Here is a 14,111-nt window from a genome sequence, read left to right on the forward strand (position 1 = left end):
GCACATACCTTCTAGTTAGCGCCTGATGTGCATGCAACGGGCAATCAAAAGCCAAGAAGCCTGGCCCCCTCTCTAGATCCCACTAGCCTCGCAGCAGAATCACCCAGTTCCCTCTAGTCCAGCAAAAGGGCTGCTTCCATTCGCCCGGAGCTTTTACTGCTCATCAGAGTGTGTCTTAACTGACTTTCCAACAAACCTCACACTGCCATTCTAAAAGCCACATTCAAAGCTGGAGGTGAACAAGCTACTCGGTTCTGTTTTGTACCTGATACAGTCTCTTGGCTGTTGCCAATTTTACCAAAAGATGCAGCAAAAGGATTTTAAATCAGTGGCTACATAATGAGGTATTTCTCCCATGAGGGTTCCACAGAGAAGATCTAGAAGGCAAAGAAAAAACATTCATAATACATTACAGTAAAAAGTGTAAGGAGGCCCAGAATGGTGGACATCATTCAAGCTTTGGAGGGTGATTATCCTGGGTTTGAATTCCAGCTTTACTCTTTCTTATCTGTGTAACGTCAGGCAAGTTACTTAACTTCTAGGAGTCTTGGTTTCTCCATTACTAAATAGAGTTAATAATATCTAGCTGTGTAATTGCTATAAGAATTAACAAGGCAAGGTATGTCAAGCACCCTTCACATCAACTAGAACATGGTAAGTGTTTAACCTATGCTACTTATTACCTGTTCTACATATTCACACAAGCACTAACACAAAAACTATTTCAGACACATAGATACCCAGAACATACACTGACATATACACTAACAGCTATCCTGAAAAATATCTGACCCTGTGACCACAGAAAGTATAGCTGTTTCTCAGTTGAGTCCTGGAACTTTCATGAACAAGCATCTCTGAGGACTCATACTGATGAATGGATGGCAAGAAAAGAGCTGGAAAAATGGCATCCTGCCCAGCTGAAATGAAATGCTAAGAATTCCCGTCCCAGTTACTTTTAACCCTGGATGGGGCTGGATCCTACGTGTAAGGTTTGATTTTTAAAAACCAAGGAGGAATGGGGGAGCTGAGGCCAATGGTACTCCCAATGTGAGGCAAATAGAGGTAACTCAAGTCACCGTCTATTGTGAGACAGACACAGCGCTGGCCTGTAAAAGGTACCAACCTGGACTCCATCTCTATCCCACATCCCGGGGGAAAAATGGCGCCTGAAATCCCTCCAGCGCCCCAGGATGGTTTATGCACAATTGCCAGGACCAGGAAGAAGGGGGTATCAGAAATCACCATTATTCCTTCTTCCTAAAGGATCATGCTACTGTCCTGAGTGAGCAAGACTCTGGTCACACTTTCTCAAACGAGGCCTGACTCCCTTGATGCTTCCACTTCCAACCAGTGATGCCTCTGGATTCTGTGCTCTCGACAGTGTTGTGTCTCCTCTATGTCAGCTCTCATAAAATTTGAGTCTCCAGTTCGGCCGACTTGATCCTTATGGACTTTACAGCCAAATGCGTGCCAGAAGTGTACCCTACACACCCACCAAGGAAAGGCAGGCTCATACTGTACTTGAAGATGTGCTCTTTTGAATAAATGCATTTTTAAAAATAGGCCATGGTGCTGTGGTGGAAAATTCTTGCTGTGTTTAGTCCCATGTAGGGTTTTAGAATTTAAAATGGCTGCACTACGGGTTCTGTAGGACAGATGGGTAGACGTATTTCTAGCTGAAGTACAGCCACGGTGCTTGTCTTCTGAGTTGTGACTTCACCCAAAGGGAACTTCAGCTTTGCACTTTCATGGTGGTTTGGAGATTGCTCTGATATTCTCCCAGCTGCTTCCCTCCCCCCTCTCCTCCTAACTCCTCCATCCAATCTCTCCGCTTCTCTCTCTCCACATCTCCCCCCTCCACCGCCTCTCCCCCGCATGCCCGCTTCTTTCTGCCTCTGCCTTGTCCCCAGGGAAATAATGGAAGAAGCAGGCCTCTGGATTTCAGACTCCGAACAAAGAACTGCTCAAACAACATGCCAAAAAAAAAAAAAAAAAGAAAGAAAGAAAGCCAAGTCTCCGAAATCAGTGTCCAGGTCCCCAGTGGAGACTGCGGACTCATGATGCTGGAAACTCGGTGTGATCTTATCCAACATTTTCTCCCCTGCTCCATTCAAACACACCCCCTCTACCCACACACATTCCACACACACATGGACAAGATATAAAAACGAGAACATCTCATTAAAAACCTTTCCAGGTTGGGACAAGAGCAAAGTGCCAAGTGTCAGCCCAGAGCATTAATGAGGAAAACAGATTTTGCCAATGCCTAGCCCTCAAGCTTCTTAGCCTGCAATAGTTCATGGTCACCAGCAATGACCCGCTTATAAGCACGACAATCAGGGAGGGAGTGAAGAGAGAAAAGTTTTAGTAGATCGTCAAGCACAAAAGAATAGTCCTCACCCAAATGCCACCCAGAATTCCTGTCTGATGGACAGAGCATTTTGATTCTTGGGTGTTTGAAAACAACAGAGAAGAGAGAAGACCATGCCTTTGGCTTCTGAGGTTTCTGCTAATTCAAGGCGAGCAATACAGAAGGGAGGGGTTAAGAGCCCTGTTCAAACCTGGAGCGTTTGCAATCCATGTGTAGTAGGAGAAGCACTACACTGGGTACCAGGATTTGTCACCAGCTGTGTCATTTAGGGTGAGTTACGTTCTCTCTTTGGCCTTCAGTTTCCTCTGTTGAATGAATATGGAAACTACTGCCCCCTGTGGTTCACAGGTTGGGATCCAATGGGAAATACCAAAATCATCAGCAGCAGAAGGAAGGAAAGTCTAACACCTAGTACGAGCCAGGAACTGGGCAAGGGCGGTGGAGCCACCATTCCCCAGCAAGCCCATGAGTCCCACGAGTCCAGGGAAATTTATTTCTAATATATTTTAAAAAAATTTTTTTAATTTTAGGCTGTGCCATGCGGCAGGTGGGATCTTAGTTCCCCAAGCAGGGATTGAACCCATGTCCCCTGCATTGGGAGTGCAGAGTCTTAACCACTGGACCGTCAGGGAAGTCCCTATTTCTAATATTTATATGGGGAAACCAAAGTTCAGAGAGCTTAGGCTCTAAGGTCACGTATACGATCAGGAGGCAATGCGGGTGGGCTATTATCAAGGGATAATTATGATTCTCCATGCAAAACACTACTTTACTAAAGACCATGGCAATCTGGAGTGATCAACTCCCAATTCTGAGTTTCTGGAGAAAGAACTTCATGCCAGACTCCTCTGGTTCCTTTAACTCACTTCTAATTTGTCCTTCAGACCTCTGCACTGGAGTTCCAGTTCATCTAAATTTAAAAGAAAGACGTTGAAAGGAAAGGGATAAACAGCTGTCAAACGGCATGACTGAAGTATGCTCACTGGCAAGAGAGGAAGGGCGAAAGCCTAGCAAGGATGGGTCTTGTCTGTGGACAGAAATCAAGGGCAGAGGGCTGGGTCACAGGCAGGGGAGCAAGGGAGGCCCATTCTTTTCCCTTAACAGCCGATCCATAAGCTAAAGTCACCCATACGGTGGCATAAATGAAGCCTGGGAACTTCCGAGGAGCCATCCAGCAGGTGAAGCCATATTTAAAGGCCTCCGTGAAGGAGAAAATGTTTAGTGTCCGCACTGCACAGAAAGTGGAAAGAAAAGGCAGGCCTCTCACACATGCAGTGTTGGATCAGAGGAGAAACGTGTACAGAAATCCAGAAATGCACTGATTCCAATTTGGAGCCCGCAGCTTTCTACAGGAGACTTGTCAGCTGCCAAACAGGAGACCTTCTTTAAGGGTGCCTGAGGGGCTTCCCTGGTGGTGCAGTGGTTAAGAATCTGCCTGCCAATGCAAGGGACACAGGTTCGAGCCCTGGCCCGGGAAGATCCCACATGCCACAGAGCAACTAAGCCCCTGCGCCACAACTACTGAGCCTGTGCCCTAGAGCCCGCAAGCCACAACTACTGAGCCCATGTGCTACAACTACTGAAGCCTGCACGCCTAGAGCCTGTGCTCTGCAACGAGAAGCCACGACAATGAGAAGCCTGTGCACTGCAACAAAGAGTAGCCCCCGCTCACCGCAACTAGAGAAAGCCCACGCGCAGTAACGAAGACCCAACACAGCCAAAAATAAAAAATAATAATAATAATTTATAAAAAAAAAAAAAAAAGGGTGCCTGAACCCCAGCTAATGCTAGATGATTTTCATTCTACCATCCCGACACTTTTAGTTTAGCAAAATACAGTAGCCCGGACAATACACTTTATTCTGTCAACTCAGTCCATAGAGTTGAAATAGTGGAAAGTTCCTTTGAGTGGGAATGGTTTGGGACCTTGCAGTGACTGAAGATGGCACCTTTGCTGCTGGCTAAACCTCTCTGCACACAAACGGATGTGAGGATATTGCCTTTTCAGTGGACTGTCTTATTTTTTAGCAACGACGCTTAGAATAAAGATGATAAAAAGGTAACAATCACAACCACCACCACAGGAATAGTTAACCTCTATGGAACATTTATTATGTGCCTAGCACTGTGCTAGGTGCTTTTTGTATGTCATCTCACCGAATCCTTACACCCTGCCTATTGGTTCTATTGCTCTTCTCATGATATACACAGGAAACAATACCCAGAAAGGCAGCTCGAAGTATTTTCAGCTCTTTCTGAATCCAGAGTCTGAGCCCTTGATGATAAACATCATCCCCTACTGCCTAACCTCTAAATTCCCTGTTCGTTCCTTAAGCTTCCATGAATGCACCTTCCTTCCAATTTTTTTCCCCTACATTGCACGGTGAACCTTTACAAACCTGCCATTTCAAACAATGCTGTTTTACAATTTCTGGCGGTCCCACGATTGTTTACAGACTGTAATGCCTGATGGAGCCAACATGCTTTAATTTTCACATTAAAAAAAGAATTTCCAAGGGAAAAGAGCATTTGATGGAAAGGCAAAACCTTTACAAGCACTCAAGGAGGCATTAAAATCCAAATTTCCAAAATACAGTAATTCCGTTAAAGTTGTGACTTACTCTGGAGCCCAAGGGGACACTCATCCTGACCAATCTGTGAAAGCCATCAGCAGCCAGTAAGCCTTCTGGGAAGCAGGATTAGAGCAGCCAATTCAGCCTCCAGCAAGGAGACCAGGCTGCTTCATTTAGTTTAAGTCTCACTGAGATGGTTTAAAACACTCTCTGGGAAGAGATACTTGAGCAAAGCAAACTGCAGCCTTGCAAGCTGCAGCTCTGGTACCTGACAGTCCCTGTCTACAGCGTCACAGCACACTGGAGCCCTCCCCTGACTGTGGCCATGGATGCAATGAATAGAAGCAGAACTCTCTCGCTGGGGAAATCACATACGTGCTGAAGTTATACAAGAGCCACGCCTGGACCAGCGGACGGTATCACAGCTGGTACAGATCACTTAGCCCAGTGTGATTTGGCCAAGCTCGGATTATTTATGGTTCATAAAACTCCCATGAGACCCCAGCATATTCTAAGACCACATAACAAAAAATAATGGGATTAAAAATCTGTATTTCATCGCAAGACCTCCATGGCAGATTAGTAATGCTGTGATTGGCTTTGGAGAAACCAAGAGCAAGGAGAGCTAACTGTGAACACTCTTCCAAGAAACCCAATGCAGAGAACGCACTGAGTCATGTGTTTCAGCCAGGCTGTGCAGTCATATTCTGGAGCTCTGTCACCATTTCTAATCTGAAAGCACTGGCTAAAATTCAACCTAAATAATTCCAGCGCCATTTCTTCACCTGGAAGTCTCAGCTAAGTCTTCATTTCCCAGAGCCTCTAATGGTTTCTGACATCCTGAGCCGAAACGCAAGAACACAGCCAGGTGCGTGGTTTGTTTTTAAGCCCTCTCCCCTTTTAGTATGATTATTTTTTAAGGCTAGCTACACTTCTTTTAGAGAAAAGCTGCTTCTAAAGCACCAAGACGTAAGTGTTTCTTCAGGACTTCCTAGAGCTGTGAAATGTCACTTTGCAATTGAGCTTTCGAATAAGCATAAAAAGGGAAGAGGTGCCAGAGGGCCATGGAAAACAGCCACCTGGCAAGATAACGGAGCCCCCATGTCCTGCCCCCCCCCCATGCAAAGCTTCTAGATCTAGCTGTCTCATCCTTCCTAGAAAATACGCTGTTGTTCTATTTGTGAATTCGAATAAATTTCTTACCTACCTCAAGGGAGGGTGAAGTTCCCAGTCTGGATGGAAGCTTCCGCCAGACCCTCTGAGCTTGTCAATTGCCCCAGTTCACTTTTCCCCTGGGTCTGGCTTCTAAGAACGCAAGCAGGACTGCAGGCAGCCACAGCATCTTTTTCTGGAAACCCTTCTCCACATCTGGACCCTTCCTGAAGCCAGCAGCAGGCTCAAGCCAGGGCTGCTCTGCATTCGCTCACGGAAACAACACTGCTGGATCGAGCCCCTCTTGGGATCCACCAGGCAGGGGAAAAAGTGTGACTTCTTCCCTCCCTTCGGATCCGATCGCCTTCCTGAGAACCCCAGTTTCGTCTTAACTCCCCTTCTTCATGACAATCTGCAGGAAGTCACAGACCGAAGCTTCAGCGTCACCAACTGATCCTGAGCCAGACCCCGGGGAGACCAGTCAGCTGGTCGCGGAGCCCAAGATACTGAACCAGGAAACGTGCAGCTCCGCCAAAAAATAATAATAACAGTCGGCGGAGCTGCTGGTGGTGCCGAAGTCGCTGTTGCAGTGCTCGCATCCTCCGCATGCTAATGAAGCCGTGACGTCAGCAAGTCAGTCGAGGCATCTGGATGTCCCGTCCCCTCTGCCCAGCGCTGAGATTTATTTACATGTAAATTAGCCTCGCCTTCCAAATCAATAATCCCCAAGCCAGGAAGAGGGGAAGAAAGCCTTTGCTGGATGCAAAGGCCCTAGCGACACAACCTCCAAAGGGGTACAAAAATATCACATAAGAGAAGAGAGGCTTTAAAGATACATGCCTTTTTTTTTTTTTTTTTCTTTCTTTTAAAGGCTGTGCTCTTATGTGCCAGGGATCAGACCTGGGCACAGTTATAAACCTGAGCACCTGTTTCAGATTATATGCTACACCAACCCAGGCGTGGAATCAGAGCTTTTTTTTTTCCCCCCCTCCAAATGCCTCTACTTTCTTTTCTCTCTCCAACTTTCATTTCAGGGTATTTGCTGGCTTGGGACTATGTTAACCTTGAATTTTTTTGCACCTCTGAGATAAAACACAAATGACTGCTTTCCTCACGTGCTTGGGTGTTGAATTAGCCCCCTCTGTCAACCCCTGACCCCAGTTCCAAGTAAGCATGAGAGATGACAAAGCATAAACCTGCCCAGGGGCTTCTGAGGACCCTTGGACCCTTAGAACACACTGCTTCCATCTCTCCATTTTACAGATTAGGAAACTGAGGTTCTGAGTGGAGAAGAGGCTTTTCCAAGGCCACACAGGGATTTCAGCAACGGTGGGCCAGAACTCACATTTCCTGGACCTCAGTCCATGACTTTGTTAAAGACCTTTGGGTCTCCAATCTCCATCTTTCTGTACCAACAAAGAGGCCTATCCAAGCAATCAGGAAGAAAGAACTCTATAGTATTGGGTAGCCCTGGGTTTGAATCCTGGCTTTGTTGGCTGTTAGAGATGTGACCTTGGACATGTCACTTTAACACTTGGTGTCTTCAGTTTCTTCATCTGTACCATCCCTTCATCAATAAATACTTTCTGAGCACCTAACTCTGTGCCATGAGCTGTTCTAGGGACTGCGTATAGGTACAGTGTTTGCTCTGAGCTTTAGTGCAATGAAGTAAAGATACTGAGTGGAACTGCGGTAAGAATGGATACAATACCAGTAACAGTAAATAACAGTTATTTCTGGTATTTTCGATGAAGTCAGAAAAATTCACTAAGGTTTTCCTTCCACTAGGATAGCCATTGTATCTCTCCTCTGAGTGTTTCTGTGGTCATCTTTTATTGTTTAAAATCAATTGTTCTTTCAATGTTGCCTATGCAGTATGCTGGGCCAGGGGAGAGGCAAGAGCAAGCCAATTCTTTGGACTCTGTGCCTGTGATAAGGAAACGCTGTGGGGTCCTCAGGTGGAAGGTGAGTGAAAAGCTGGGGAGGCTGGGAGAGAGGTGTATCCCATCATGTGCAGAAGTGTCCCCGAGGACAAAGCAGCCAGCACGGCTCCGTGCCCATACTCCCCACTTCCCCGCCTGAAGAACCCACCCCATGAGCTCTGCCCTTCCAGCTAGAGCTCCTGAAGCTTCAAATGAATTTCTTTGTTGGATGTGGGGAAGTTAAATTACGTCCTTTGCTATGCATAATTGTATTAATAATGCTTAATAACTTCTTTCAAACTGCTTCTCTCTGGTTCACAGAAGACCTTTCATGGTGAAAATCACGGGGCCTGGAATAACTTTTCACTAATAGAAACTGAATACAAGCGAGTGAGTTATACTCTGCTATAGGTCTCCATCACACGGAACTCAGAGCACGTGGGGAAGCAGATGGTTCCCCGGGACCACAGTATCCTTCAATAAGGAGATTACCAAATATACCAGTTTAGGGCCACCAATGGCCAAGGGAAAGCAGTGACACCCTACTCCGGTGTGGCCATGGACAAGTCACTTCAACTTTCTATGCCCCAGTTTCTTCATCTGAAGATGAGCCTCTCTGATGTACTTATTATCGGTGTGATCATACGAGAAGTATGAGAAGCAATTCACAAGTGACGGACAGGGAAGCAATGAAGAGGAAAGCAGAGCAGAGAGTGAAAAGAGATTCATCTTCACCTGGAGTAGATCTGACACGTGACCGTCCATTTCATAAGAGGGGATGATATGACATGGGGTCTGGAATGGAGTGCCTGCGGTCAGACCTTGGCTCTGACATTTGCTAACTCTCTGATTGGGGGCCTGAGGTTCTTATCTATAACAGGAGGGACAATAATAGGGCCTACACTTGCAGGGCTGTTTTGAGGATCAAATGATCCTCAGTGTGAAGTCCTTAGCACTGAACCCAGAACACAGCAAATTTTAGCCACTGGTAGTGGAAGTGATGACTTTTTACTATTCACTTTGGCACTAACTAGTTAAGGACTAAAGTTCAAAAGTCAGCAGGAAGTGGGTAAACAGAAGACTGCCAAATCTTCCCCATTCCCAGGGCATGACTCAAAAAGTTCACCTAATGTAGGTGAGCTGCTGACACACTCTTTCTCCATGAAGCAACACAGATACTTTTCAATGGCTATGAAACTGGGAAGCAAGAGAAATGACCAAGAAGCCTCAGGGGTCTCTCCTTCTGAATCTGCACAATAGAGCAAAATAACTGTGTTTCTGGGAAGCATGGGTCCTTCACCCATTCATTCATGTAACCATTTACTCATTAAATGAGCTCCTATGTGTCAGTCAGTGTGTTAGCCCTTAGGGACATCATGGTGACCAAAAAAGACATGGGGCCTGCCTAAAAAAGCTTAGAAATGAGAGGGGAAGAGGGGAAGACAATTACGTAAGCAATTAGAGTGTGATGCATATTATGATAGGTGCACGTGCAGAGTTCTCGAAGGTCTGATTGCAGTCAGGAGGGGGAGGGTGCAAAATCACTTTGCCAACGTCCTTTTGACAGCATGTGCTCTGTGAGTGCAGCTTAGAGGTAGGGGAGCTGGTGATCTGTGCACCACTCTTGCACAAGATGACTGAAATCACAAAATCCAGAGATCGATAATTCCTTGTGACAATTATTTTCATCCTGGAGAATATTCTATTCCGGATTTTTGGAAAATACGCTGTTAGGAATCAGACAAGGTGAGGCAACAACTACTTTGGAAATTTCAGAGATCTGGTAAATAGGGGCAAAGGTCGCCCTGTTTTTACACAACAGAGTGAAATTGCACATTCATGACAGCAAACTTCTTGGGGGTGGGGGAGGGGAGAACAGGCTATGCCTATGAGACCTTCAGAACCTTCTATTGATATAGCACAATACGATATTTATATAAATGACCATAATTGCATACAGTATATAGGAAGAGAGACAAGGAAGACAAGCTTGGTTGAGGCTGCAGTGATCAGAAATCAGGAAGAGTGTGATGTGAATCACGTTGAACGTCAAAAAAAATGTGGGGGGGAGGGGAATGAAAAAACAAGGCTATGGGGGGAAGGCCTTACTAAGCATGGCACAAAATCCAGAAGCCATAAATGAAAAGCGTGCTAAAAGTGCCGAGGTCAAATTTTAGCTGGTAGAGAGGGTGCTGCAGACACAGCAGGAAGGGTACAAATATGAGAGAAACGTGTTAGCACAAGTGCAGAATTAACAAAACTCCTCTGCACGAGCACAAGATGGCAGAGCAGGACCAACAGGACAGTGGCAGGTAATGACAAAGAGGCCGCTTCATACATGCGAGAAAATCACATCATCTTTCCATTCCAGCCAGCATTAGTCGAAATCTTGTTAGAGGATTATGGGGAAAGGGTAATCGAATCACCGCTGGTTAGCTTACAGAAGAGAAGGGTAAGTGATGACAAGGACTGTGGCCTCCCAAATGAAGGGCTTTAATGAGGACGGTCATAATGAACCGTTTTTTATCTCCATCTCCACAGGTGTAAAATAAGAAGGAATGGATTTTCAAGGAGCTAAAGAGGGATTTCACTGGGACCTAAGGAAGACGTTTGAATCCGGAGATGATAAGAAATGGCCTGGGTCACTCAGAGTAGTGGCAGCACCTTTGTTCTTAGGAGCACTTTACTAAGAAAAAGACAGCACCAGTCCTGGCTGGTTTAGACTAGCACCTTCTGGCTCTGCTATTGCGAAATCGTAACTACTATATTACTAAAGTTTCAAACCACTTATCTAATAGTAAGGGTCTTAAGTTCATTTAAGTTTATTTTACTTTAGAAAAAGGTAAGGATGTGTAATTAATATATATATATACACACACACATATACTGTAAGTATATATTTTATATTATATATATTTTTAAAGAATATATTCTTTAAAACATATAAACTTATGTTATAAATTATTATATAACTTATAAAACATATTATAAAACTTCTTTATATTATGAACTTTTAGTATGTAATATATATTATATATTTTATATTATATATTATATAGTTCTAAAGAATATATTCTTTAAAACATAAACTTATGTTATAAATTATTATATAACTTATAAAACATATTATAAAACTTCTTTATATTATGAACTTTTAGTATGTAATATACATATTTTATATTATATAGTTTTAAAGAATATATTCTTTAAAACTTATAAACTTATGTTATAAATTATTATATAACTTATAAAACATTATAAAACTTCTTTAGATTATGAACTTTTAGTATGTAATATATATTATATATTACATATTTTTTAAGAATATATTCTTTAAAACTTATAAACTTATGTTATAAATTATTATATAATTTATAAAACATATTATAAAACTTCTTTAGATTATGAACTTTTAGTATGTAATATATATTATATATTTTATATTATATATTATATATTTTTAAAGAATATATTCTTTAAAACTTTATAGTATGTATGTGTGTGTATATAGACATATATACATACATACACATGTATATACACACACATATTGATACATAATATAAAGAGAGAGAGAAAGGGAGAGATTGATTTACACAGTTTTAAATAATCTACTCAAGAGTAGTTCTCTGACATTCTGATTTCAAAATCCAGCAAATGTTTCAAAATGAGGGAGAGGAGGCTGACAAAGAACTGTTGTATTAGTTGGGATGGGCTAGGCTATTATGCAGTAACAATCATAGATCTCAGTGATTTAACACAAAGAAAATCGATTTCTCACTCATGCAAAGTTGGCTGGAGGCCCAGAACCTCTCCAGGCACCTCCATTCCAAGCAGTGACTCAGGGATCTAGTCTGCTTCTTTCTTGTGTATCTGTGATCTTAACACATCATTTCCAGGTTACAGCAACAGAAGAAGAGAGAACTGGAGAGGCTTTTAGGTGCCTCAGCTTACAGGTGAGTGACATCACTTCTGTTGGTTAAACTAGTCCCATGGCCTCGCCCAGCTGCAAGGGGGCTGGGAACTGTACACCCAGAAATAAGAGGAAAAACAGATCATGAGGAGCCCTGGTAATGCCTATCACAGCTGCCCATTTTTATTTTTGCCATGTAAATTCATTTGTAAAAAATAACACAATGTTCTAAACCCATAATGTCTTAAAACAAAGGTATGTTTAACATCAAAGAAATGATAATCGTCCTCAATGAATACTAGAGATCAAAGTTGCATCTGTTTTGCCCCAAAAGGAAGTAAACAAAATATTCTCGATTTTTATTAACTTCCAAGCAACAACATCTAATCCATGTAAGCAGAAAATAAATGAAAACTTGTGAAGCTTCTATGCTGCAGGTAAAGACAAACAAGGCACCTGAAGGTGGAGCTGCCTTCATAAGATAGAAGTGCTCAAAACAGATCCTCCTTAAGCGATTCTAACCACTTTTCCAGTTCAAGCCTATAATAATCTGTCTCCTGCAGCAGGCAGGGCATTGTCCTGGAAAGAGCCCAACAAAAAGACCTGCACTGAAATCCAGCTCTATTACCTCCTAGCTGTATGACCTTGCTAATTAACAGCCCATCATCACCTTTTCTAAGCCTCAGTGTCTCTATCTGTAGAATGGAGACATCTATCTACCAAAGTTTGGGCAGGATTAGATGAGTCACTTTCTATACAGTGCTTTGTAGAGTACCTCGCATGTAACAGGATATACACTACAGTAGCATATACTATTACTCCTCACTTGGTTTTCAGAGAAGGGAGCAAGAATGAGAGATGCAACCATAAATGATAAAATTGTTCATGCTAAACATAAGGATGACCCCCTCACCACAGCACCCCCTTCTTTCACATCCATTTATATAAGATTCCATCATCATAAGTGCTTCTCAGACCATGGACACATTTCTCTATCTTGTGAAAAATAAACTGACACACTTTCCATCCAAAAAAGAGGCCTTCCTTTTCTTTTTTTCCACCATCTTAGGAATCAGCCACATTTCATACATTTTAATTATTCTTGATCCCAATAATCTAATGCACAAAATTTTAACATAGCCTTTTAATCCTCTTTTAATTACATTAATTCAAAGGAGAAATACAGACAAGCAAGTGTGGGCAAATCAAAATGAAAGACTGCTCCCTTCCCCCAAAAGATTAAAAACTGCATCAATGATTTGAACATGTTTTGAACACATTTCCATGAAAATATTGTTAAAGTGACATGATGTGCTAGCAAACATTACTTTTGTTTTAGGTAAAGAACGCTGCACTTCATTACAGCAGCTTTTTGTAACTACTAATTTTCATTAAACATCAGAATAAAAAGCTGAATTTTCTCTATGTAAAGGACCAGAAGAACAGGCACGGATTGTACAGGGAAGCTTTGGTTTTCCAGCACTTTCTAAATGCAGGCATTCAAGCCCCTGCATGCTTCTTTTGGGAGAGAATGCTGGAAAAAACGGAGGATGCCCTGGAGAAAGACTGAAAAAAAGACTCTGCCTCATAAAATAGCAAACTGGCAACAGAGATCCGTCTCAGGAAAATTATCCTGGAACACAGAGTGTCACAGATGTACCAACTGACATACTATCTTTCTCAAAGACTGGGAAGGACTTATATCCCAGGTGTTTTGCACACTTTATCTCATTTGGTCCTCACCATAATCCCAAACCGTAGCTCTGATTATCCCACACTGATAGATGAGGTTCAAAGGGGATAAAAGAATGACACAAGGACCCACAGCTGAGATTTGGTCCTGGGTCTGATTACCAAGTCCATATTTCTTCCTCGAATTCAAAGGTTCTCAGCCATCCCCACAAAAACCAGGTGTGTCCCAAACAGGATGCGATATGTTGGAATTAACTTATTATTAAAAAACAGAGAAAAAACGCAGAAGGTTCCCTGGTCCCCCAGATTAGATGCATTCCTTTGTACAAAACTCAATAGTACTGCTGTCGTAGATGTGTGTCCTTTCCTTTAGAACTTGTGTCCTGTTTCACAGTTTCTACAACCTTGCTTAGCAGTTCTGGTCCATCCATGTTCAGTGTTAATGATTACCTGATGAACATCTCTCTCTAACTAGACTGTGCATC

The 14,111-nt window shown here is 42.9% G+C and overlaps 1 protein-coding gene across 3 annotated transcripts in view; it reads right to left on the bottom strand.

Annotated features, from left to right (window-relative positions):
- PRICKLE2 (prickle planar cell polarity protein 2) overlaps positions 1-14,111 on the bottom strand; it is a 331,761-nt gene that overhangs the window by 114,335 nt on the left and 203,315 nt on the right. The window contains exon 1 of one of the 3 annotated variants that reach the window (XM_059937697.1): positions 6,155-6,203. The exons of the other annotated variants lie outside the window; for them this stretch is intronic. The gene's annotated coding sequence lies outside the window, so the exon portion shown is untranslated. Of the gene's footprint in view, positions 1-6,154; positions 6,204-14,111 lie in introns of those variants that run through there. 3 annotated transcript variants of the gene reach the window in all.

The sequence above is a fragment of the Balaenoptera ricei genome, chromosome 11 (assembly GCF_028023285.1).
Source record: "Balaenoptera ricei isolate mBalRic1 chromosome 11, mBalRic1.hap2, whole genome shotgun sequence".
Classification (NCBI taxonomy): Eukaryota; Metazoa; Chordata; class Mammalia; order Artiodactyla; family Balaenopteridae; genus Balaenoptera; species Balaenoptera ricei.